The sequence below is a fragment of the Scyliorhinus torazame genome, chromosome 16 (assembly GCF_047496885.1).
Source record: "Scyliorhinus torazame isolate Kashiwa2021f chromosome 16, sScyTor2.1, whole genome shotgun sequence".
NCBI lineage: Eukaryota > Metazoa > Chordata > Chondrichthyes > Carcharhiniformes > Scyliorhinidae > Scyliorhinus > Scyliorhinus torazame.
The window spans coordinates 47,285,624-47,313,469 of NC_092722.1; positions in this window are offsets into that span (position 1 = coordinate 47,285,624).

A 27,846-nucleotide genomic window follows, 5' to 3' on the forward strand; every position below is an offset into this window, starting at 1 on the left:
GAACCTGACGTATTGGTTGCTAAGTGATCGGGTGTGATGCGATTGAGCTCTTACAGTTTGTTCAAAGCCTCATTCACTGCTGATGGACTTTGGGAGATCAAAGGCACATTAACTAGCTCATTAAAATGGATGATCGTATGGATGGCTGATGGCTTAAATGGAGAAAATATACTGGCGCTGTAAGGGCAGCAGAGGGATGATGTTCAGACAAGAGAGAACTTTTCCCCTCTTCTGGTTTTGCTGTCCCTGATCTGTTGATGACTCCTGCCAATATTGAGTGTCTAATGAGTTCCATTCATGCTCACCCAACATCCCTCACCTTTCTACCCCAAAAATTTAAACTTCAAAAGCAACATTCCCATGTTTTATTTTCTGTAAGTTTTAGTATCTGTCTGTTAAGTTCCGGTACCGGCATCGTTAGAATGTGGGGCTGGATTCTTCCCCCCACCACCTGCCTCAAGAATGCCACGGGTGAGAGGCGGACAATGGACCTCGGGTGGGATTCTCCCGTCGCCGGGCGAACGCGGCCGGAGAATCCTGCCGTGATGTAAGGCAGGTAATGGAGGTCATAGTGTAGATTAATTGCGCCGTGGCATTGTGAGTTAGGATTGATAGACTGACTGGTCTTTTCCTGTCTGCCATTTTCATATATTCATTCATTTTAAAAAAACACAAGTGAGGTAAAGAGTTTGGTGTGAGGTGGCAGAGATCCATGAGAATTAAGTGAGGGTTGATGCAAAAAGGGATGACTGCTTGTACACCGTGAGCACGATTCAGTGATCCAATGCATCCGGTGCAGAGCCGGGAGCATCGCGCGAGATCCCCAAACCAGCAACAGCACTGGGCCGATCGAGAGTCACCCGAATCGCTGCACTCAAAGGCCTGGGTGACCTCAGCAGAGTGACATTTAGTACACAAAGGTGGACCAGGTGTAATGGTACCTTGGCTCGTGGAGCACTGCCAGGGTGACCGACTCACAGTGCTAAGGTGCCCGGGTGCCATGTTGGCACTGCCAGGGATCAGGCCTGGGGGTCCTTGCTACTTGGAGGGGGGAGGGGGTGAGGAGGGTTCCAAGGGCCTGGAAAAAGTTGGAGGTGTGAGGGGGGTTTGATGAAATGGGACGGGGCCTGAAGGAGAGGGGGAAAGATCAGGGCTGCCGATCAAAATGGCGCCCGATCTGCGGGAAAAATCACTCTACGTGCAACCTCGGTGAAGAGAAACACTCTGAGGCCAAAGAAATCGGCAAAGTTCTGTTGAACAGCTGGGTGTTTCTCGATGCTGCAGCTGCTGAAAACACCCCACTAAACGCGTCCAACAATGGACTTGGTTTCAAGCCCACTGAATCATGCCCTGAGTCTCATTAGCTGTGAACCTTAATCAGCAGCTTCAATAATCTGAGGAATGACACCCCTTGATGTTCCAGGACCTAGATACAACATTTTTTCAAGCGGTATCGGAAACATTCCCAACACTTTCCATAATTCCATTAGCTGTGAGGAGTGGTTGAATAAACTCGGTTTGTTTTCACTGGAACGACAGAGGTTGAGGGGCACCCTGATAGAGGTTTACAAATTTATGAGGGGCATAGACAGAGTGGATGGTCATAGGCTTTTTCCCAGGGTAGAGGGGTCAATTACTCGGGGGCATAGGTTTAAGATGCGAGGGGCAAGGTTTAGAGGAGATGTACGAGGTAAGTTTTTTATACAGAGGGTAGTGGGTGCCTGGAACTCGCTGCCGGAGGAGGTGGTGGAAGCAGGGACGATAGTGACGTTTAAGGGGCATCTTGACAAATACATAAATAGGATGGGAATAGAGGGATACGGAGCCTGGAAGTGCAGAAGATTTTAGTTTTTAATTGGGCAGCATGGTCGGCACAGGCTTGGAGGGCCGAAGGGCCTGTTCCTGTGCTGTACTTTTCTTTGTTCTTTGTTCTTTGGTCTTACAATGCAGGACACCACCAAGAGCAAATAAATTAGCAGAGTACAATGAAATAAACTGTGAAGTAATGGTTAAGGGACAATTGGGTATTTTAAAAGCTTGGAGAGGGCAAACGGAAAGTGGAACTCAAGGAGGTCAGGAGTTTCATCAGTTTGAAGGTTAAATTAAATTGGCTAAAAAAACTTAGAAACTTAATGGAGTGGGACAGAGCAAATCAAGCATGATTGCAAGTATGAGTCAGGGAATTCAGAAAGCAAGATTGTTAATGAAAATATTAGTGTGAATCACAGAATCCCTACAGTGCAGAAGGAGGCCATTTGGCACATCGAGTCTGCAACAAATCTCCGAAAGAGCACCCTACCGCGGCCCACTCCCCCATCCTATCCCTGCAACTCCACCTAACCTGGACACCTTTGGACACTAAGGAGCAATTTAGTGTGGCTAATCCACCAAACCTGCACATCTTTGGACTGTGGGAGGAAACCCACGCAGACACGGGGAGAATGTGCAAACTCCACACAGGCATTCACCCAAGGCTGGAATCGAACCCGGGTACCTGGCGCTGTGAGACAGCAGTGCTAACCACTGTGCCACTCAATACTTATACCGCCTTATAGGGCTTTCACCTGATTTGGTGCCTCAGCTTGGTTTTCCTGGTTCTACACTGTGTCGACAAGAGCACTGCTGCTCACAACTTATACCTTTTGCTACTTTGTATTCCTTGTTAGCATACGGTGGGCATCTTGTGAATGTTCACTCCAACCCACACCCAACAGTTGCAAAAGAGAATTGCCAAGTTCCTGCTGCTTTGTAGCTCATACTCCAGCTGGTTTGGAGAATTTTGATAAGAGATGTGTAAACCCCGGAGAATGAAAACATGCTTGAACTTCACGCCTATTATCTAAATGTTTTCTTCTGGTGAATGGAGCTCTGGGATAATTTGGTCTGTCACGTCCAAGCTACTTAATGTGCCTCGGATCCAATGGGGCAGGTGAGGGTTAAAATATATTCGGACTGTAATCATTAGCTGCTGAGTGACTTTCAAAAAGAGGCAGTTGAAGAATGGTAATTAATAGTGGCTGTCCATCTGTACAATAGCATCAGAATTCAAATCAACATGACTTTTAAAATATTTTCTCTTGTCATGTGGGAGTACCTTTAAGACATGGATGTTTAAGCAATGTACCTTTAATCGTGCAGAGAGTTTGTTCAAAGAGACCGTCAATCGAGAAGGATTTTGGATGGAGGAAGAAGAACAAAGAAAAATGGACTATATTATTATACCTGTTTGCATGTGTTGTTTTTTTTACTGTGTACATTCCTTAGTGGATGGTGCAAAAGTGAAAACTGAAACCATTTTGAAGTTGATGGTTTATTTTTTTTTCTTGGGGGAGGTGTCATGTGAGAGTACCTTTAAGACATGGATGTTTAAGCAATGTACCTTTAAAAAAACAGTGATGTCAGAGAGTGGGTGGAGCTCAGCTCAGGTCAGCCAGTTTGAAGTTTCAGTTTTGAAAAGTGCCTGGCTGGTTTTGCTGAGAGCAGTTTAAAAGTGCCTGGCTGTTTTGCTGTGAGCTGATTAATAGGAGAAAGCCAGTTTGAGACAGCAGCTTGAGAAGTTCTGGTTTGCTGTGATCTGCTTGAAGGGAGAAAGCCAGTTTGAAAAAGCAGCTTGGGTGTGTCTGTGTGTTTTCAGAGAGCTGCAGGAAGAAAGCAAGGTGCTGGAGCTGAAGTCAACCAAGCATATATATCTCTGCCATAAAACAGAGAATATATATTAACTGTGACCTGGGGTGTTTCTGTTTTGAAGGTTTTAAAACTCATGGATGTTGAAAGGGATAACTGAAGGATTATTTAGTGTTGTAATATTTTCAGGGTTATCTTTGTAGTAAGGGGTGTTAAGGGATCCAATGTTTATTTAAAAGGTTAAGTTGAGTTCATAGAATAAACATTTTTGTGTGTTTAAAAACCCACGTGTCCGTAATTGTAATATCACACCTGGAGAACAAGCCGCGTGCTGGAAAAACAACAATCCATTACAGGGAGAGGTTGGCTGAACTCCATGATACATTTTGGGGTTCTGAAAACCCCTCGCCCATAACAATTGGGGGCTCGAGGGGGATAAAAATCTATCTGTTAGATTGGCTTTTGTGAACTTAAAGACAGTGAAGGATTATTGCTTTTACGGTGTGGTATTTTAGTTTAAGTGGGGAGAGTGTTGTGAACAATGGGTCTTTCGGAGGCTCAGAAGTTATTGGGGGTGGAGAATGTCACAAATAGTACCTTATGGACAGAAACGAAAAGCAGACTGTTAGATTTGGCAAGAACATAGCAGTTAACATTACCTGACAAAATGCGAAAAGATGAGGTAATTATGGCGGTGGTTAAGCATTTAAAGTTGCCTGAGATAGAGTTTGACTTATTGGAAATGGCAAAAATTCAGTTGCAAATTGAACAAATGGAACGTGAGAAAGAATTAAAGCGGCTGGAATATGAGAGAGAGAGAGGAAAAAGAGAAAGAAAGAGAGAGGGAGAGGAAAAAGAAAAGGAGAGAGAAGAAAGGAGAAAAGAAAGAAAAGCCCTCGCAGAACAAAAAGAAAAAGAAAGGGAGATACAGATCAGGGAAAAAAATAAAGAGAGGCTGTTTGAACTTCAGAAAATGGCCATGAAACATGACAATCAGTTAAAATTGGCAGACGTAAAGGGATACGTACAGTTGGATGATAGTGATGAGGATAGTGAGAAAGAGAATCATAGTCGAAGGCTCGGTGGGAATCTATTTAAATATGTCCAATCATTGCCAAGGTTTGACGAGAAGGAAGTGGAAGCCTTTTTCATTTCATTTGAGAAGGTAGCTAAACAAATGAAATGGCCACAGGACATGTGGGTGTTACTGATTCAAACAAAGCTGGTAAGTAGAGCTAGTGAAGTGTTTGCATCACTACCGGAGGAGGTATCTGGAACGTATGAGGAGGTGAAGAAATCCATCTTAAGTGCATATGAGCTAGTGCCTGAAGCTTACAGACAAAGGTTTAGAAATTTAAGGAAAGAATTTGGTCAAACATACATGGAGTTTGAAAGGCTCAAACAGAGTGAGTTTGATAGGTGGATAAGGGCTTTGAAAATAGACCAAACGTATGAAGCTCTCAGAGAAATTATACTTTTGGAGGAGTTTAAAAATTCAATTCCTGATGTAGTGAGAACTCATGTGGAAGAACAGAGGGTTAAAACTGCGAGATTAGCAGCGGAAATGGCAGATGATTATGAATTAGTTCATAAATCAAAGATTGGTTTCTGACATCAGTTTCAGCCGGTGAGGGATAGAAACTGAGGACATGAGAAATACTCAAGTGGTAAAGGTAAAGGTGAACTGATGGGAGACAATAAAGAGAGTGTACCTCAGATTAAAAAAGAAATCCAGGAGGGTGGAAAAGAAAAGAAAAGTTTCAGATGTTTTCACTGTAATGAACTAGGCATGTAAAGTCACAGTGTTGGTGGTTGAAGAAAAGCACTGGGAAGGCTGATGTGGTAAAACAGGATGAGACAGTGGGGTTTGTTAGAGTGGTAAAGGAAAGCCCAAGGGAAGCGAAGGAGGTGCAAACGATTGTACAGCCTGTTCAAGAAGTAATTGTTAAGAAGGTGCCAGATGTCTTTAAAGAATTTACTTGTGTGGGTAAAGTTTACTCATGTTTATCAGGAGGAGCAGGTAAAGAAGTCACAATTTTAAGAGATACAGGGGCTAGTCAATCTTTAATGGTAAGAGATGAGGAATTATGTAGTTTGGGAAGAATGTTGCCAGAAAAGGTGGTGATATGTGGAATTCAGGGTGAGTGGAGTAGTGTTCCATTATGTAAGGTAAGGTTGGAAAGTCCAGTGAAGAGCGGTGAAGTGATAGTAAGAGTAATAGAGAAACTATGTTATCCAGGAATACAGTTTATCTTGGGTAATGATATAGCTGGATCGCAGGTGGGAGTGATGCCTACGGTGGTTGATAAGCCAGTGGAAAATCAGTCTACTGAAGTGTTGAAGGACGAATATCCCGGGATTTTTCCGGATTGCGTATTAACAAGGTCGCAAAGTCACAGGTTAAGACAAGAGGAGAAATCAAAGAGTGAAGATGAAGTTGAAGTGCAATTATCAGAAATGATTTTTGATCAGATGATTGAAAAAGAACCAGAACAGGTGGAGGATGAGGCGGATATTTTTAGTTCAGGAAAACTGGCGGAGTTACAACAGAAAGATGTAGAAATAAGATGGATATATCAGAAAGCATATATGGAAGAGGAATCTGAGAGTATACCAGAGTGTTATTACCGTAAAAGTGATGTCTTGATGAGAAAATGGAGCCCTTTACATATGCAGGCGGCTGAAAAGTGGGCAGAGGTTCATCAAGTAGTATTGCCGGTAGGGTATAGAAAGGAGGTGTTGCGAGTTGCACATGAGGTACCAGTGGGAGGTCATTTGGGAATGAGGAAAACTCAAGCTAAAAATCAAAAAACATTTTTATTGGCCTGTACTACATAAAGATGCAGTTAAATTTTTTCAATCATGTCACACATGTCAAGTGATAGGGAAACCGCAAGCAGTGATAAAACCAGCGCCCTTAATACACATTCCAGCATTTGAGGAACCTTTTACAAGGGTACTAATCGATTGTGTTGGACCGCTTCCTAAAGCAAAAAGTGGGAATCTATATCTTTTGACTGTAATGGATGTGTCTACTTGGTTTCCAGAGGCCATTCCAGTACGTAATATTACAGCTAAATGGATTGTGGAGGAGTTACTTGAATTCTTTACTAGATATGGACTACCCACAGAAATTCAATCGGATCAAGGAACAAATTTTACTTAAAAGTTATTCAAAGAAGTTATGGATATCTTAGGAATAAAACAATGTAAATCAACTGCGTACCATCCAAAATCGCAGAGAGCATTAGAAAGGTGGCATCAGACATTGAAGACAATGTTGAGGGCGTATTGTCAAGATTATCCAGAGGATTGGGATAAAGTAATCCCATTCGTATTGTTTGCAATTAGGGATGCACCTAATGAGTCTACCAAATGTAGTCCTTTTGAACTAATTTTTGGTCAGGAGGTAAGAGGACTACTTAAATTGATCAAGGAAAAATTGGTGGCTGAGAAATTGGAAATTATACTACTGGATTATGTGTCAAATTTTAGGGAACGATTAAATAGAGCAGGTGAATTGACGAGACAACATTTGAAAGTTGCACAAAATGTGATGAAACGGGTAGCTGACAAGAAATCCAAAGTTCGTAGTTTTGCCAGTGGGGATAAAGTTTTAGTGTTGTTACCAGTGATAGGAGAGCCTTTAAAAGCTAGGTTTTGTGGACCGTATCAGATTGAAAGGAAATTAAGTGAGGTGAATTATGTGGTAAAACACCAGATAGAAGGAAGACTGACCGAGTGTGTCATGTGAATATGCTTAAAAGGTACTTTGAAAAGGAAGGAGAGTAAAAGGAGGTTTTAATGACTCAAAGTGACGAACCAAATCCAGATGACTGAATTTGACATACCTCAAATTAAATTGGAAAATGAGGATGTTCTTAAAAATTGGGATGAATTGTTACGTTACCTTACAGAGGAAAAACAAACTGACCTGAAAGAGTTATTGATATCACATGGGCAAGTTTGTAGAGATAAATTGGGAAGTACTAAAATGGCTATACATGATGTGGAAGTGGGAAATGCTGTTCCTATCAAACAACATCCATATAGACATAATCCTTTAAAATTGGCACAGGTTAACAAAGAGATTGAGAGTATGCTTTAAAATGGCATCATTGAAGTGGGTTGCATCCAATGGAGCTCACCCATAGTGATGGTACCTAAACCAGATGGTACCCAACGGTTGTGTGTGGACTACAGAAAGGTAAATGCAGTTACAATAACGGACTCTTATCCTATCCCACGTTTGAAGGATTGCATTGAGAAAGTGGGACAATCTGCTTTTATTTCCAACTTCCAGACATGGAAAGAACATTTAAAACATCGTATGGAGTTCTTTGATCGACTTCAGGCGGCGGGTTTGGTGATGAACCTAGCCGAAAGTGAATTTGGGGAAGCCCAAATCACTTTCCTTGTGGAGTTTCCGATACCCTCAAGACGAAGGGAAATAATGCGATCTCCCAGCATGAATTAATTTGATCGAACAGTTGTGCAAAAGTTTTGTGGCGTGATCACTCCACTGATGGAATTGCTGAAAAACATAAAAAAGTTCAATGGACAGCGGACTTTCAACAGGCATTGACTGTCTGAAAGCTGTGGTAACCAATGCTCCTGTATTGGAGAATTGCTCGGGGCTCTGTGGTCAGATTGAACTAAATTATCTGATTCTAAAGAGAAATGCCAAGGAGTAGAGGAATGGATGGATCGTGCAGAGAGTTTGTTCAAAGAGAATGTCAATCGAGAAGGATTTTGGATGGAGGAAGAAGAACAAAGAAAAATGGACTATATTATTATACCTGTTTGCATGTGTTGTGTTTTTTACTGTGTACATTCCTTAGTGGATGGTGCAAAAGTGAAAACTGAAACCATTTTGAAGTTGATGGTTTACTTTTTTTTCTTGGGGGGAGGTGTCATGTGAGAGTACCTTTAAGACATGGATGTTTAAGCAATGTACCTTTAAAAAAACAGTGATGTCAGAGAGTGGGTGGAGCTCAGCTCAGGTCAGCCAGTTTGAAGTTTCAGTTTTGAAAAGTGCCTGGCTGGTTTTGCTGAGAGCAGTTTAAAAGTGCCTGGCTGTTTTGCTGTGAGCTGAATAAAAGGAGAAAGCCAGTTTGAGACAGCAGCTTGAGAAGTTCTGGTTTGCTGTGATCTGCTTGAAGGGAGAAAGCCAGTTTGAAAAAGCAGCTTTGGTGTGTCTGTGTGTTTTCAGAGAGCTGCAGGAAGAAAGCAAGGTGCTGGAGCTGAAGTCAACCAAGCATATATATCTCTGCCATAAAACAGAGAATATATATTAACTGTGACCTGGGGTGTTTCTGTTTTGAAGGTTTTAAGTCTCATGGATGTTGAAAGGGATAACTGAAAGATTATTTAGTGTTATCATATTTTCAGGGTTATGTTTGAAGCCAGGAGTGTTAAGGGATCCAATGTTTATTTAAAAGGTTAAGTTGAGTTCATAGAATAAACATTGTTGTGTGTTTAAAAACCCACGTGTCCGTAATTGTAATATCACACCTGGAGAACAAGCCACGTGCTGGAAAAGCAACAATCCATTACAGGGAGAGGTTGGTTGAACTCCATGATACATTTTGGGGTTCTGAAAACGCGTCGCCCATAACACTCTGCTCCTGAAGGAACTTATTCTTTGTAGGGTACCAATCAATCGGTATCAGTCACCTGTGGTATCTCCCACAGGTGACCTTTGCTTTTGTATGGGATGAGTTATTGAATGTCGGTGGGAAATTAAGTACATGGGGCATCGCCGCAAAGTTCAATTCCTTTTTTTCGCTTTCTGCTCACGCACTTTCCAGCAGAAGAAACCAGATCAGGAGTAGGAAGCTTTGCTGATCTTTTGTCCCCTCTTCCACCCTAAGGGGTAGGGTGTGCGCCTTTACATTACCCTGATTGACACCAGCCAAGTCCGTACAGATTGTGTTTTGGACTGAAGGGCTCAGTGCCATAACCTGTGTCAATGTACCCATTTGGGGAGCACAAATCAAAATCGTTTGTCCAATTTTGCAACTGAGCACTGCCAAGCAAATAAATGGAAGTCATTACAATGCTTTCTAATGAGGCCAGATATCTCAAAAAAAAGAAAGAATTCATCCAGGCAAGTGGGGAATTTCCCATCATGCTCCTGACTTGTGCCTTGTAGAAGGTGGACAGGATTTACAAAATCAGGAGGTGAGTTATTCGCTGCAGGATTTCTAGCCTTTGACCTGCCCTGGTAGCCACAATATTTATATGGCTAGTCTCGCTCAGTTTCTGGTCAATGGTAACCCCCCAGAATGTTGATAGTGGGGGATTTAGCGATTGTAATGCCATTGAATATCACGGGCGATGGTCAGATTCTCTCTTATTGGAGATGGTCATTGCCTGGCATTTGTGTGGTGCAAATGCTACTTGCCACTTTCAGTCCAAACCTGGATATCATCCAAGTTTTGCTGCATTTGGACACAGACGGCTTCAGTGACTGAGGAGGTGCTAAACATGCTGCAATCATCAGCACTTATAACCTTGTGATGGAAGGAAGGTCATTGAAGAAACAGCTGAAGATGGTTGGGCCCAGGACACTACCCTGAGGAACTCCTGCAGTGATGTCCTGGAACTGAGATGATTGACTTCCAACCACCACAACCACCTTCCTTTCTGCAAGGTATGACTCCAACCAGTGGAAAGTTTTCCTCCTGATTCCTATTGAGTCTAATTTTGCTAGGGCTCCTTGATGCCAGACTCGGTCAAATGCTGCCTTGATATCAAGGGCAGTCACTGTCACCTCACCTCTGGAGTTCAGCTCTTTTGTCCATGTTTGAACCAAGGCTGTAATGAGATTGGCATGAAGAGCTTCCATTTGGACCTTAATAGGCCTAGCTTCTTCCCCAGCAAACCTCTTACACTTTACATTTTTGTAAAATGTTTGAGGATTTAATGTTGCCCTGCTAATCTTTTCTCATAACCTCTCTTTGTCTCCCCGATTAATTTTCTCAATTCCCTCCAGTATTTCTGTAATCTTTCTGGTTATTAACTAAATTTTGTCATAACCCTTCTTTTTCTACTTTATTTTTAATGTTTGTTTTCTTTGTCATCAAGAATGTGTTAGCTTTTGATGTTTGTAACTGTAAATGTTAAAAAGGAGGCTGAGATGAATCATCTATTTGGCACTTCTGGCTGAAAATTGTTGCAAATGTTTCAGTCTTGTATTTGCAATGATGTGCTTCGCTCTCCTATTAAGATAGGATGCTTTCTATGGTGCATCTGTAAAAATTGGTAAGAGTCAATGTGGACATGCCGAATTTCCTTAGTTTCCTGAGAAAAGTGATGGAAGATGTCGTTGATAATGCTATCAAACACAGCAATAACCTACTCACTGGCACTCAGTTTGGGTTCTAATTTTTGTTATTTCCCTCAATCTGGTCCATGCAATTTTTGGGATAATTTCATTTTACTGCTATTTGTACCTCTCTACCCTCTGAACAAAGACTTACTCCCCTGCAGGTTCCCCTTCCCCTGCCAAATGATTTTAAACCCTCACTATCTCAAAGAGAACGTTGATCCCAGCTTTGCTCAGGTGCAACCTGCCCATCTTGAACTGATGACCCTTAATTTCCGCAAACCCTACCCCCAGGCCCTCCCTGCTGCGCCGTTGCTCCAGCCACGTGTTTACCTGCACTCCCTGTTTCTGAACGGACCAACACGTGGTACTGGGAGTAAAGCTGATGTGAGAAGCTTTGATGTCTTGTTTTAGACTCTTTTCTTAAAGCTCCTGAAACTCTAACTAAAAGACCACAGCCGCTTTTTTCTATTGATAACATTGCTTCCAATATGAACCATGACTTCTGGCATTTCCCTTTCTCGTAATAGAATGTCCTGCACTCACTCAGTGATATTTGTGGCCCTGACAGCAGTGAGGCAGTGCGCTATTTGGGAATCGCAAAACGGCTGTCTGTGTCCCTACCTACCAAATTCTCTATGGTTGCCACATTTCTACTCATTCCTATTTTTTTCCCCGCGTGTAGTCAAATATCCTGTGGTGTCAGGGGTTTGATTCCTTTTGCATCCCTCCAAAGAGTTGTTACCCACCATGTTATTCAGAATTGAAAACCAGTTAACCAGTGTCACTGACGTGGGGGATTCCTGCTCTTTTGAATGTCACCTCCTGCATCTTCTGTAGCTGTAGGGTGACCACACCCTGGAGCGAATATTTGAGGAAACTCTCAAGACTGCTGGATACACCACTCCTCAAGTCAGGCATTCCCAAGAAAGAACACGTGCAGTGGGTCATAGCTGGCGTCCCAGTCAATCCACTGACCATTAAATCACTGAGATCCTGATCACCAAAACACTTACCTCAGATCTCAAAGAACCTACAATAACATTCGAACAAGGGGCAGGGAGTCCTCCTGGTGTCGTGGCCAAAGTACGGCCTTAAAAGTGGAAAGTGGAGCTGAGTCCACAAAAGATCAGCCATGATCTCATTGAATGGCGGAGCAGGCTCGAAGGGCCAGGTGGCCTACTCCTGCTCCTAGTTCTTATGTTCTTATTAACCATGATGAACAGTTCTGAAGAAGAGACATATTGGACTCGAAACGTTAACTCTGTTTCTCTATCCACAGATGCTGCCAGTCCTGCTGAGTTTTTCGAGCATTTTCAGTTCTTGTTATGAACCGTTATTTATCTTGTTGTTTGAGGGGCCTTTAGTGCAACTAGGCTGCAACACTTGCTTGCATACAACAAAATCTACATCACTTAAAGGGTTGTGAATCTTTGAAATGAATTACCCAGAGGGTTATGGCTGCACCATTGTTGAATATATATGTGTTATAATCCCCACGGGGACAACCATATCGATCTCCCGCTGTGGGGTGGAAGCCCAAATACGGGGCTCATTAAATCCTCGAGATAAAAGCCGGCCCAGAGCCGGAATCTCCAGGTGGTCTCGGCTGGGACTGGAGGTGTTCTTTACCTGCTGTATTTCCTCACTACGAGTAGGAAATAAACTGAATTTTATTTACCTTTTCGGATTCCTCTTTGACTACAATAATATTTAAGGTTGGGATAGACAGATTTTTTTGGGGGGAAAATCAAGGAATATGGGAAGCAGGTGGCCAAGTGCAGTTGAAGACCAGGATCAGCCATGATCGGAATGAATGATGGCGCAGGTTCAATGGGCCGTATGATCTTACTCCAGCTCCTATATCCTATGCTCTTACAAATGTATTATAAAGGGTTAACAGGGAGCTGAGTACAGTGGCATCCACACACTGATGTAAGGGAGCATATGACCCGCATCTAGATTTTTGGTTTCTCAGGGAATTGAAGGGATATAAGGAGCAAGTGGGAAAATGGAGTTGGCCAACCACGATTGTATTGAATGGCGGAGCAGGCTCGATGGGCCGAATGGTCTACTCCTACTCCTATTTCTTACATTCTTAACGGCTACTCTTTAAAAGACAATTCATTGACTTTGGGAAATATTTTCGGATGACTAGGAGATGGAAGAGGGACTGTATAAAGTTGGATAACATTAAATAAAACAAATAAGAGGAAATACCCAGCAAAATACAATTAAAAGAAGTTTGAGGAGCTCCATGTGGCAATGAATTGAGACCAAAAGGTCCCATTCTGTCTATGTAAGCACAATAACATCACACAGGGGTTCAGGATAAGGTATGGTTTACAGCGCGAGCTATAAAATGACTCCATAGCTGGCTCCTCAGGTGTATTTGCTCTGCTCCACAGGCACAAATTGTAAAGCAGTGAACTGTAACCCTGGTGTGTGCACAATATAAACCTTGGAAATATCACACAGGCAGTCAGGCTGGAAATCGCTGTTCAATGTAACAGTGGCCAATGTAACAGTATCTCCTATTTTAATGGAGGCACTAACCTCATTTTCCTTAAATGGGTTAACAGTCCTGTTAAAAAAAAGCAGGCAGCAGGATGTCGGAACACATTAAACATTCATCTGCTATTCATCACCCAAAAGCGAACGTTACCTTGGATCCGTTTTTTTTTAGCCGTTAATTTGGATGCATTTGTTTAGTCTCTTGTTTTAAAGTGCAGATATTATGTAAAGTAGTTGCCTGTGGAACACAGAGGAAAGGAACATCAACTGAAATCCATGTGTTATTTCTAGCCCACCGAAGGCGGCTATCAGTCAGAAGGAAACTGTTCCCCGATAACATTAATCTACATCTAAACAGATACATGTCCCAATTTATCATAAAGCACTAGACAGTTCAGCTCTTGAAGTAATTTGGCAATATTACAGTCTGTAAATGGGGCATGGACAGTTGTCATAGACAGCGAATCACTCATGTGAAATTAATAATTTTGGGATATATTTGACTGCTTTTGAATTATGACACAAAATGATGGAATATTCGAATGATACACATCAGACTGTCAATGTGCACAACTTATTCCTTGAGCGTTCCTGTAAGACCATAAGACAGAGGAGCAGAAGGAGGCCACTTGGCCCATCGTGTCTAGGCCTGCTCCCCCGCCCGATCCCCATAACCTTGGCTAACCTGCGTATCTTTGGACCATAAGGGGTAATTTAGCATGGCCAATCCACCTCACTTGCACATTTTTGGACTGTGGGAGGAAACCGGAGCACCCGGAGGAAACCCACGCAGACACGGGGAGAACGTGCAAAGTCCACACAGTCACCCAAGTCCGGAATCGAACCTGAGCCCTTCGTGCTGTGAGGCAGCTGTGCCACCATGCCCTCCTCAACTCCACTTTCCCTTAACTCCTCAGTTCCACAAACGCCCAACTCCAGTTTCCTACCTTATCCCCATTACTCCTAATTCCTTACTGATTAAAAATTTGTCGATCTCAGCCATGAACGTATTTAACGACCCTGAACGTTGTAACCCTGGCCAATTTAAATAGGTTATAATTTTGAAATGGGAGATTTCCAAGTGCCTTTCTAATTAATAGAATCTTCAGCTCTTCTTATTGTGATTCAGGGATTTTATATGAACATTTATTTACAAAATCATGGCCATTTTAATTATTTATAGGTCAAACAAGGTGTGGTTAAAAGGTTGGCACTATGTGAGGCAGCCGTCACTCTGGCGGGGTGGGGCCTCATAGAGCCAGCAATCGGCTCCACAGAGATCGGGGCGCCATCTTTAAAGGACACCTCAACCATTACTGCAGCATAACTGCCCCCAGGCCCCATCACGGATGTTTTGGGGTCCCTTCTGCCAACCCCCCACCCACCACAATCCTCGCCGGCATTTTGGGGTAAGATGGCAAATGCCCATCTTTGCATCTTTGAGGTTATATCCAGAATCTGCTTAAGGTTTTTGAAGGAACGAGGGGGGCAATTTTGAGCTCGCACTGTCCATGCGCAGGATCGCATTGTCAGCGGAAAATTCCACGTGAATTAGGAAACGTGACTCTCGCCGGAGAGATCCCATTTCCTGATTAATCCCGCCCTTGCTGGCGACATCATGAGGTCCATGCCCACAAAGGTCGTGACCCTCATTGTAATAGATTTGCATCAGTTTCAATGTTATTAGAAGAGCCCCTCCGCCTCATGATCTCCCCCTCACTAAGTAAGGGCAGCACTGTAGCACAGAGGTTAGCACTGTTGCTTCACAGCTCCAGGGTCCCAGGTTCAATTCCCGGTTTGGGTCACTGTCTGTGCGGAGTCTGCACGTTCTTCCCGTGTGTGCGTGGGTTTCCTCCGGGTGCTCCGGTTTCCTCCCACTTTCCAAAGATGTGCAGGTTAGGTGGATTGGCCACGCTCAATTTCCCTTAGTGTTCAAAAAGGTTAGGTGGGGTTACAGGGATAGGGTGGAGGCATGGGCTTAAGTAGGGTGCTCTTTCCAAGGGCCGGTGCAGGCTCGATGGGCCAAATGGCCTCCTTCTGCACTGTAAATTCTATGATTCTATGATTCTATTTAAACCTCGTTGGTGTGATGTCACACTGCAAGTTTCCCAACAGGTTTGGCCAGGCGAGAAGCAGTCGAGGGTATTCCTCCGGTTGCACAGAGAAGTATAGCCCCTAGGGAGGGAGAGGGACATGCCCGTGCCACGTCCTGGCACTGTCCCAGCACAGGTTGACACTGCTAGGTTGGAACTGTGCCAACCTGTCAGTGACAACCTGTGCTGGGAGCAGTGTCGGGGTGGGCCTTATTATTTGCGTTGGGGTGGGGGGACAGCGGACAATGAGGGGCATAGAAATGACGTAGATGAATGTCGGGGGGTGGGGCGCAATGCTGGTGAGGATTGTGGTAAGTGTTGGGGAGGTTGGCAGGAGAGACCCCAATACCCCCGTAATGGGGGCCCGGGCCGTAATGGTAGGGGGGTCCTTTAAAGATGACGCCCAGTCTCTGTGGAGCTGATTGCCAGCTATATGAGGCCCCACCCACTGGAGTGATGGAATAAACCATGCCCACTCATTTCTGTTTCTCCAAGAGGCTCAATATTTGGAGTGCAAACTGATCTGTGCAACTGGAGCGTTACATGCCAGTTTTCAGTCTGAGCCTGACACTTGGTCAAATTCTGGTCAGATTCTGTCCTAGATTTTGTGTTTGTGCGTAGTTTGTTTCAATACACTAGGTTAAAGAGGATCAGCGGGGCACAATTTAAAGCTATATAAGGCCAGATTTTTAAAATTATTTTACAGGAAGTGGGTGTCACTGGCTAGAGCTGCATTCATTGCCATCCGTGGCACAGTGGCTCTTTGGCAGTGCCCCTTGGCAACTTGTCCCCGACCACCTGGGTCTCCACTGAACTCCGAGCTGCCCGGCATGGAGTGATTACCAGTGGTCTCATGCTGCACCGGTGGGGTTGGTGAACCCCGGGAACTGGGAGATGCCGAATAAAACCCAGAAACGCATATTTAAATGTGCTTAAATTCTCAATTCAATATGCGAGCCCGGTTCACGCTCAGCGAAGGCGTGAACCAAATTGCGCTGCTGCCGCAGGGCGGGAGCATTGCGCTCTATTCATCGTCCAGCCTGAGACCTGGCTGGCGGGAATCTGTGGTTACCACAGATGGGGGCCATGGGGGAACATCTTGGTCAGCCTGAAGTGCTGTCTAGTTGGTCCCATGCTTTAAGTGTGGCCGCTACAACTGGCCTAGATGTGTATTTTGTCGAGGGGGGTGTGAGTGCTGCTGTGGCCGGGGCCCGGAGGGTCATTCCCTTGCAGGAGGAATTCTAATCTGGGGCGAAATTCTCCGGTATCGGCGCGATGTCCGCCGACTGGCGCCCAAAACGGCGCAAATCAGTCGGGCATCGCGCCGCCCCAAAGGTACGGAATGCTCTGCATCTTTGGGGGCCGAGCCCCAACCTTAAGGGGCTAGGCCCGCGCCGGATAAATTTCCGCCCCGCCAGCTGCCGGAAAAGGCCTTTGGTGCCCCGCCAGCTGGCACGGAAATGACATCTCCGGGCGGCGCATGCGCGGGAGTGTCAGCATACGCTGACGGCATTCCCGCGCATGCGCAGTGGAGGGAGTCTCTTCCGCCTCCGCCATGGTGGAGACCGTGGCGAAGGCGGAAGGAAAAGAGTGCCCCCACGGCACACGCCCGTCCGCGGATCGGTGGGCCCCGATCGCAGGCCAGGCCACCGTGGGGGCACCCCCCGGGGTCAGATCGCCCCGCGCCCCCCCCAGGACCCGGTAGCCCACCCGCGCCGCCTTGTCCCGCCGGTAAGGTAGGTGGTTTAATCTACGCCGGCAGGACAGGCATTTTAGCAGCGGGACTTCGGCCCATTCGGCCCCGGCGGGGGGTTGGATAATCTTGCCCCAGTTCAGAGGCTCCCCCGTTATTCTCCAGGAATTGAGAGAGATATGCCGGGTGCAATGTGGGGGGAGAATTGTCCCCATTACCATTAAGAGCACTGAGCTGGCCGGGCTTCTTGGGCCGGTTTGCTATGGGATAGGTGCTGCCTACTGCCTCTTCCTGAGGCATCTCTGATCTAAATAATGTCTATTTCATCCCTCCTTGGATACCATTCATTGTTGTTTACATTACTCAGGCAAAATCACACAGGGTCAACCCAACATAAGTGGGTATTCTTTTGCCTGATGACTGATCCAGTTTTCACAGCAGGGAGCTTAATTTGCTAGCCGTATCTTTACAATTTAGAAACCTTGGAAAATTGCCAAAGTTTAAAGTGCATAGAAACCGTTCAATGTAGAAAATAGTGGGAGGATAATTCGAGATGTATTGATTTCAATTTGAAGTTTTAAAAGGCTGTAGATTCAAGGTTGGGAAAACAAAATGTTCTGCAGTTGTGGGAACCTGGAGAAGAAGTTAAAAAGTAAATCTTGATTTTAGGACAGCAGGGAAATGACAATGTGCAAAGCAGTGTATTTATATATACACAGATAAATGTTGTTGCTGATAAATTGTTTCACAGATCTGGGGCGGGATTCTCCGACCCCCCGCCGGGTCGGAGAATCGCCAGGGGCTGGCGTGAATCCCGCCCCCGCCGGTTGCCGAATTCTCCGGCACCGGATACTCGGCGGGGGTGGGAATCGCGCCGCGCCGGTTGGCGGGCTCACCCCGGCCCGCGATGGGCCGAAGTCCCGCTGCTGGAATGCCTGTCCCGCCGGCGAGAATCAGACCACCTCTCTTACCGGCGGGACAAAGCGGTCCGGGCGGGCTCCGGGGTCCTTGGGGGTGCCCCCACGGTGGCCTGGCCCGCGATTAGGGCCCACCGATCCGCGGGCAGGCCTGTGCCGTGGGGGCACTCTTTTCCTTCCGCCTTCGCCATGGTCTCCACTATGGCGGAGGAGACCCCCTCCACTGCGCATGCGCGGGGATGCCGTGAGCGGCCGCTGACCCTCCCGTGCTTGCGCCGCACGACAAAGTCATTTCCGCGCCAGCTGGCGGGGCACCAAAGGCATTTCCCGCCAGCTGGCGGGGCGGAAATCAGTCGGGCGCGGGCCTAGCCCCTCAAGGTGAGGGCTCGGCCCCTCAAGATGCGGAGACCTCTGCACCTTTGGGGCGGCGCGATGCTGGACCGATTTGCGCCGTTTTTGGCGCCGGTCGGCGGACTTCGCGCCGATATCAGAGAATCTCGCCCATGGCACTCACAATTTACTAATTTTTAATTTGTGTTCTTTGCATTTGAACCCTTCAACAACTTGTCTGGATAAAGTTGGTCAACAACTGTCATAACCTTCAAATCATCAATTAACTTACCTTGACATCAACATTTTTCCAGGGAAAAGGAGGCCAACCTCCTTAATCTCCCCTCATAATGGAGTACCTGGTTGAGTCTACATTGTGTGCCTCTCTTGCCACTTACAGATTCTAACATTGCTAAATTGATGTCGGTGATCAATACCTGACTCCATGCACCTCAAGCCTTGAATATAAACCGGGAATGGAAAAGTGCCAAATACTCTACAATAAAGAAGCTCCATTGGGAAGGCGTGTTACAGTGGATGTGTATCCATGGATTGTTGCCTGCAGGTTCCTGACAGTCAGTGATAAAGATCCAAATGCATCCTTCAATTCCACCCTCCTTCAGTTTTGATACCAAACCTGTACACAATACACAATTAAATCTGCGGCTTATGTCAGGAGGTATTGTTCTGGGCTTGTTCTGGGCTTCTGGGAAGACTTATCAAATAGTGCAACCTGTCCAATTTTGGCATGCTTCGATCAGCTAGCTAATGGTTCAGTCGACAGGCTTGAATGAAGTACTGAACATGGCTATGAATCTTCTCTATCACGCTCTCCCTTCCTTGTTGAAATTTGGTTATGAGTACATTTTCTGAGCCTCCTTTGTCAATAAGTGCCATTAGATGTGAGGAATTAGATTGGGATTGCTTTGCTGTAGGAGAGGTCCTGGCTTTCTTTAACATCATGTTGCTCCTTTCCCCACAGTGAAAAAAAGACTGTAGGATCATTTACTTCCCTGTCTCTGTTTAAATATATTGAGTGAAGCAATGAGTCTCAAACAAATTCAAATATTCTCAGAACCTTCTTTACCTCATAATTTAAGCTGTACAATTCTTAATACACTGTCCTCTTAATATTATAATACAGTTCCTTCAAAGTTAAACTAAATATATGTAGCTTTAGAATAAGCTGCACTGCATTTAGAACAACGAGGTGATCTATCTCTTTCACTCACAAGGCACTTTCTAATATCCGCCTTGTTGGATGGTAAGTTTCCTAACCATCAGCTAGCACTGAGCATCCAATTTCACCTTTTATCTTTCTTAGACACATGGACAATACATGATTGTTATCACTGATGCCTTCTTTAAACAATCTTTGTCTGTCCCTTTGATGGTTACCCCTCCTGATAGGTAGACCAAGCTACTTTCCAATCTTTTTTTTAACCAATTCCTGTGTCAGCAGAGCTCTCAGGAACAGTTTTGCTGTCTTAACACATTGCATCATTTGTTCTGAAATCTTTCACCTCCACATTGGTGAGCTCAGAGTGACTGCCCTTGACATCAGGGCAGCATTTAACTGAGTGTGGTATCAAGGAGCCCTCATGAAAATTGAGCCAATGGGAATCGGTGGAAAACTCTCTGCTGGTTGGAGTCATACCTGGCACAAAGGAAGATGGTTGTGGTGGTCGGAGGTCAATCATCTCAGCTCCAGGGCATCACTTCAGGTGTCCTTCAGGGTAGTGTCCTAGGCCCAACCATCTTCAGCTGCTTCATCAATGACCTTTCCTTCCGTCATAAAATCAGGAGTAAGGACGTTTGCTGACAATTGCACAATGTTCAGTACTATTTGTGACTCCTCAGATACTGAAGCAGTCCATGTCTGAGTGCAGCATGACCAGAACAATACCCAGGCTTGTGCTGACAAGAAACATTTGCACGACACAAGTGCTAGGCTCCTGAGGCAGCACCTTCCAAACCCACAACCACTACCATCTAGAGGGACAAGAGCAGAAGACACATGGGAACACCACCATCTGGAGGTTCCCCTCAAAGAGTTAGGATTCTGGACCGCAGACACCAACATTTGTTAGGAGGCTGGACAAGAACCCCAAACAAATTTTTAAATTTGTAAAACTGTGAGGAAAGGATACTTCACCCCAGTATTGATGACTCTGATCAACAGGGGCGACATTCTCCGACCCCCCGCCGGGTCGGAGAATCGCCGGGGGCTGGCGTGAATCCCGCCCCCGCCGGTTGCCGAAGTCTCCGGCACCGGAGATTAAGCGGGGGCGGGAATCGCGCCGCGCCAGTTGGCGGGCCCCCCCGCTCGATTCTCCGGCCCGGATCGGCCGAAGTCCGCCGATAAATTGCCTGTCCCGCTGGCGTAAATTGAACCACCTACCTTACCGGCGGGACACGGCAGCGTGGGCGGGCTCTGGGGTCCTGGGGGGGGTTCGCGGGGCGATCTGGCCCCGGGGGGTGCCCCCACGGTGGCCTGGCCCGCGATCGGGGCCCACCGATCCGCGGGCGGGCCTGTGCCGTGGGGGCACTCTTTCCCTTCCGCCTCCGCCACGGTCTCCACCATGGCGGAGGCGGAAGAGACTCCCTCCACTGTGCATGCGTGGGAAACTGTCAGCGGCCGCTGACGCTCCCACGCATGCGCCGCCCCGAGATGTCATTTCCATGCCAGCTGGCGGGGCACCAAAGGCCTTTTCCGCCAGCTGGCGGGGCAGAAATTCCTCCGGCGTCGGCCTAGCCCCTCAATGTTGGGACTCGGCCCCCAAAGATGCGGAGCATTCCGCACCTTTGGGGCGGCGCGATGCCCGTCTGATTGGCGCCGTTTTGGGCGGCAGTCGGCAGACATCGCGCCGTTTCCGGAGAATTTCGCCCCAGATAACTTTTATGTTAAAACAAACTTTAATGTAAACACAGAATTAACCACAGTAACATCAAAGAAAATAGCTTTACAATGATTAATTAAACAGTTCTTAAACACAAGGAAAAACTTGAACTTACGATCCAAAGCTGCTACCAATTCCAATTAAGCAACCCAATATAGTTCAAATACCACTTATAAATAAAGTTAACAAACAAATTACTTGCTTAGTTGTGTAGTGACTTTTGGAGAGAGTTCCTTTCAAGGGCAAATTCAGTACACTTTTGTTCAACCGAACAGCTTTGGCAAAACTGCTGTTCAACTTAATATCCTTCTGTCTTGTCAGACTCAAATCTGATGGCAAACTGAAAAACTAGAGACAGACCTGGCTCCTTTCATTAATTACATCATCTGTATCCTGTCAAGATGTCACATGGCCTGCTTAGGTAGGATTAACAGTGCTGTTAGTCAATCCCTCGTAAATGATCTACTCTGCAGGGTATCTCCAGCAATATAACAATGTTCCATTCGCCCTTTACATGTAAACAACTAAATAGTTAGAATCAATCATGACATCAACTTTTATGACTTCTTAATTACAGCTTTAGCAGACACATAGTCTGGCTACCTTAACCGAGGTTCTTTAATAATACTACTACAACAAATATACATCTTAAGCCAGGTTGTTAAAACCTTTACTGCAATAGATATAAAATATAATATTTATCTTTTTATTGGCATTTTCAAAGTTATATACATTGCCGTTCGATTTTGTTTATTATACAGTGCAAAAAGGATTTTTCTTACGTTTCTCTCTTTACATATTATTTCCGTCTGATATGGCGAGTCACTCCCCCCACAGCCCCAACTCCCCTTTCCCTACCCACCCCCCTGATGCCCCCCCCCTGGTCTGCCTGGAGGTGTGTTCCCCCTTCTCCTTGTTCCCCCCATCTTTTTCTCCCTCTGTCGGCTTCAGCCGTGTCCTTTCTGTGCATGGGGGGAGAGGTGGGGCGGGGAGTGGGTGCCCTCCTTCCTCCCTCCTTCTGCGTTGTTCCTCTTTGACCCCCTCAGGCTCTCTGTCTTCTTCCCCCCTCCCCCCTGGGTTGTGCATCCCTGATGTTCCTCATTGCCTTCCTTTCTTTTCCCTTTCTAATCCTTCCAGTTTCCCTCTCTATTGGCTGTTGTTGATCTTGAACAGGTTTTGAAACAGGCTGCCAAATTGCCCCATGCAGTATAACCTGGCTCCTGGGCAGAGCTAGCATGCAGGGGCCCAGGTGAACCTGTAGTGCAGGTTCTACCGTACAACCCTTAATATAGGAACACAGTGGTTTACCACACTGTCCATATATTTTCCCAGAGAGTCACCCTTCCTTACTGCCCATGTTCATCAGGTCCTCTAATAGGTGGTCTCCGGGTCCCAGGGGTACCCTACTATCTGTTTGCAGAGGAAGTGTCTTATTTGCTGGTGTCTCATTTCCTGTTCTGTCGGCAATTCCCATTCCTCCGTCAGTTCGTTCAGCGGCGCTAGTCTGCGTCCTATGTAAAAGGCCCTAACTGTCAGCGTTCCCCCGTCCTGCCTCCATTTTTTAAAGGTTGCGTCCAGCATGGCTGGCGGGAATCTGTGGTTACCACAGATGGCGGCCATGCGGGAACATCTTGGTCAGCCTGAAGTGCTGTCTAGTTGGTCCCATGCTTTAATTGTGGCCGCTACCACTGGGCTAGATGTGTATTTCGTCGAGGGGGGTGTGAGTGCTGCTGTGGCTGGGGCCCGGAGGGTCGTTCCCTTGCAGGAGGAATTCTAATCTGGGGCGGGATTCTCTGCGAATCGGCGGGACGGGCAACTCCGGCGCGAAGGAGTGGCGTGAACCATTCCAGCGTTCGGGCAACCCCGAAGGTGCGGAATCCTCCGCACCTTCAGGGGCTAGGCCGGCGCCAGTGTGGTTTGCGCCACGCTGGCCGGCGCGGAAGGGGCTTGGCGCCATGCCAACCGGCGCCAAAGGGCCTCCGCCGGCTGCCGTGAGTTGGCGCATGCGCGGGAGCACCAGCGTGTGCTGGTGGCATCCCAGCGCATGCGCAGGGGGGGGGTTCATCTCCGCGTCGGCCATCGCGGACTGTTACACCAGCCGGCGCGGAGCAATAGTGTGCCCACATGACACAGGCCCGCCCGCGGATCGGTGGGCTACGATCGTGGGCTAGGCCACCATGGGGCCGCCCACGGAGCCAGATCCCGCCTGTAAATACCTGTCGTAACATACGCTGGCGGGACCGGCCGAAAACGGATGGCCACTCGGCCCATCGCGGTCCGGAAAATCGCCGGGGGGGGGGCCGCTGCCAACGGCCCCTGACCGGCACGCGTGATTCCCGCCCCCTGCCAAATCCACAGCTCCGGAGAATTCGGCAGCCGGCGGGGGTTGGATTTTCTGCATCAACCATTTATCTAGTTCCGTGTTGTAATGTGGGATTTAAATTCATGGACTGCACAAGCGGCTGGATTCTCCGTTCCTGAGATTAAATGTTGACGCCAGGGCAGGATTCGTGGAATTCCACTCAGCAAAACAGGCGTCTTCCTGCAAGGGAACGACCCTCCGGGCCCTAGCCACAGCAGCACTCCCACCCCCCTCGATGAAATACACATCTGGCACCGCACCTGGACCGATTCAGTTTCAGCGACTGTTGAGGGGCTAGCACCGGCACCACGTGGAACACAATTGATTCCAAAGAGAAATGGTGCGGGTTTCACCAAATTCGCGATTAACACTCAGGAGATCGACGAGCTGTAGCCGCATAGACACACTCACCACACACACCACCCCAGCCAACAAGATGGCATTGGTGCTGGCGGCCCTCTTCCAAACTGGTACTTTTATAGCCCCCAGGCTTTGTGATGTGTCAGTCATTTAGGGGTCTAGGTTAGTCCAGACTCCCGACATGACATCTTGGCATTTCCTTCCAGCACCAGAGTCAGGCTCCTCACACTGAATGCACCCTCAGAATCCTTGACACACACACAGGCACTCCAGGATTCCACACTGATGCGCGGCCCCTCAGGCCATCGGCAGCTGCTGCTTTAGGTTCCGCTACGCTGTTAAGTGAGCTGTTTGACCCCACATCATCCACCAGGCTTTTGGTGTCGAGAAACTCCCCTTTGGGAATGGTCTTCTGAGGTTGCCCTCCAGCCACGGGTTCTCCATCAGGGATGTGACCCACCAGTGCCCAGCCACTTTCCTTCTTCGGTCAAAGTACACTTCTCACAATTCTGGGAGTAATCGGTTATATCAGGAGCCATCCTTGGGCAGTAACATTCCCTTCTTGTCAGTGGCACTGTCTTCTCGGACACCCTCCTGATCACAAACCACAGTCAACACTTTGTAGTGATCTGTACATCTGTACATACATCTGCACATACACCAGGCACTACAGCACAGATGTAACAGCCACAGCATCACTAGAGGGCAGCATCAGAGAGGTTATAAAGGATCCTCCCTTGGGCTGAACCTTTTATACCCTTGATTCTCAAGACTGCCGGGCCAGGAGGAGTTACCTAACCTCTCTCCAGTTGTCATGAACCAGCTGATAACAAACTCCACCCTCTTGCCTTTTCCTCTTCCAGCACCTTAGCAGTTTACATCCCCGTTTGGACTGATCCCGTTTGGACTGACCCCGTAGGTAACACCGTGTACATTTGTATGTACATTTGTATGTACATTTGCTATCTTCCAATCTAATGGGACTTTCCCCGAATCTTTGGAATTTTGAAATCCATCCACAGAATCCCTACAGGAGGCCATTTGGCACATCAAGTCTGCACTGACCCTCTGAAAGAGAACTCTACCTAGGCCTACCTCTCCCCCGTCCTATCCTGGTAGCTCTGCGCATTCATCAGGGCCAATTTATCTAACCTGCACATCTTTGGACTCTCTGATATTATTATCCACCTAAACTGCACATTTTTGGACAGTTGGAGGAAACAGGAGCACCCGGAGGAAACCCACCCAGACATGGGGAGAACGTGCAAACTTCACATAGACAGTCACCCAAGGCCGGAATCAAACACGGGTCCTTGGCGTTGTGAGGCAGCTGTGCTAACCACTGTGTCGCCGTTTCAGCAGACACTTCTTATAAGAAGCTAGTGTGAAGTTCTTCAAGACCTGAGTTCTTGTCAGCCCGCAGTTCCAATAATTTACTCAGTGCTGTAGTATTATCAGAAATGTAAGAAATGCAAGGGTTAATGTAATGTCTAGATCAGCCACTATAGTATATAAGACATTGATGCTAAGCCATGTGGGGGGAGAAGTGAAGGAGTTAGCTAGAGCATAGACTGAAGGAAAGATATTGTGAGTAATAGCCGATCAAACTGAATGCAAATTTCAATCACATTGTGGTTGCTGCTGGCTCGGGGGGCCTTCAGTATGAGATCTGTAATTACTCCCATCTCATAATACCAGGTCTATATAACTGCTCTCTGGTTTGCTCCAGAACATGCTGGTCTCAGAAACTATCACAGAAACATTCTTTGAGGTTTTCATCCAGGCTACCTTTGACAATCTGATTTTCCCATTCTATACATAGATTAAAATCTCACATGATTATCGCTCTCCCTTTCTAAAAAGCTCTCAATTTGTTCTTCCTTTGAGCTCCGCCCTACCCTATGGTTACTGTTGGGGAGCTTGGACACAACTCCCACAGTGTCTTCTTGCCTTTACCATTTCTCATCTCCACCCAAACCATTTCCAGATCCTGGTTTCCAGAAGTTACGCCACCTCGCTCTATTGTGCTTAACCGTCATTAACAAACAGAGCCACCTTTCTACCTTATCCTCGCTTCCTGTACTTCCTAAATATCCTGTACCTTTCCATATTCAGGTCCCAATCTATGTCCTCCTGCCGCTATGTCTCCGTTATTGTGCTTATTTATTTCTATGTGTGCTCTCAAGCGGGAGATCCAGCTAAGAAGGTCGTGCAGTGCTGGTCCGAGGAAACAGAAGAGCTCCTATGTGACTGCTTGGAGACAGTGGACTGGTCCATATTTAAGAGCTCAGCGACTATCTTAAATGAGTATGCCACCACCGTCACAGACTTCACCAGCAAATGTGTGGATGACTGCATGCCAAAGAAAGCAGTACATACATTCTCCAACCGGAAACCATGACTCAATCGCGAGATTGACTCCCTACTGAAGGACAGGTCTGAGGCGTTCAAGTCAGGCAACCCTGACCGATACAAGAAATCCAGGTACGGCCTCCGCAAAGCCATCCGAGAGGCCAAGAGAGAATATCAGACCAAGCTAGGGTCACAAACTAGTGTTACTGACTCTCGGCGGTTGTGGCAAGGCCTAAAGAATATAACGGGCTACAAAGCGAAGCCAAGCAGTATCTCCAGCAGCAGCGCACCCCTCCCCGATGAACTGCATGCATTCTATGCTCGGTTCGAGCAGGAAACCAATGATCCGCTGTTGAGTGCCCCAGCAGCCCATAAACACCCATACCCACCATCATAGCTTCCAAAGTCAGATCGGCCTTCCTGAAAGTGAACCCTCGGAAGGCGACGGGACCAGTCGTGATCCCTGGTCATGCACTCAGGGCCTGTGCAGACCAGCTGGCAGATGTGTTCGCAGATATCTTTAACCTGTCCCTGTTCCACTCCAAGGTCTCCATCTGCTTCAAGAAGACCACCATCATACCGGTACCAAAGAAGAACCAGGCAACCTGCCCCAATGACTGCCACCCGATGGCCCTGACTTCAGTCATATTGAAGTGCTTCGAGAGGTTGGTCATGAAGCGCATCATCTCCAAACTCAGAATGGCTTGATCCACTGCAATTCGTATTATGCCGCAACCGGTCCACAGCAGACGCCATTTCCCTGGCCCTACACTCATCCCTAGAGCTTCTCGACAACAAGGATTCCTAAACCAGACTCCTATTTATTGACTACAGCTCCGCCTTCAACACCATAATCCCAGCCAAGCTCATATCAAAACTCCAAAACCTAGGACTTGTCTCCTCACTCTGCAACTAGATCCTCGACTTTCTGATCCACAGACCACAATCAGTAAGAATAAACAACAACACCAACTAGACTAGACAATAGTCCTCAATACCGGGGCCCCGCAAAGTTGCGTACTTAGCCCCATACTATACTCCCTGTACACACATAACTGCGTGGCAAAATTTGGTTCCAACTCCATATACAAGTTTGCCGACAATGCGACCATCGTGGGCCGGATCTCGAATAATGACAAGTCAGAATACAGGGGGTGAGTTGGAGAACCCAGTGGAGTGGTGCAGCGACAACAAACTATCCCTCAGTGCCATGAAAACTGAAGAGCTGGTAATTGACTTCAGGAAGCAAAGTACTGTACACACCCCTGTCAGCATCAACGGGGCCGAGATGGAGATGGTTAGCAGTTTCAAATTCCCAGGGGTGCACATCTCCAGAAATCTGTCATGGTCCACCCACGTCGACGCTATCAC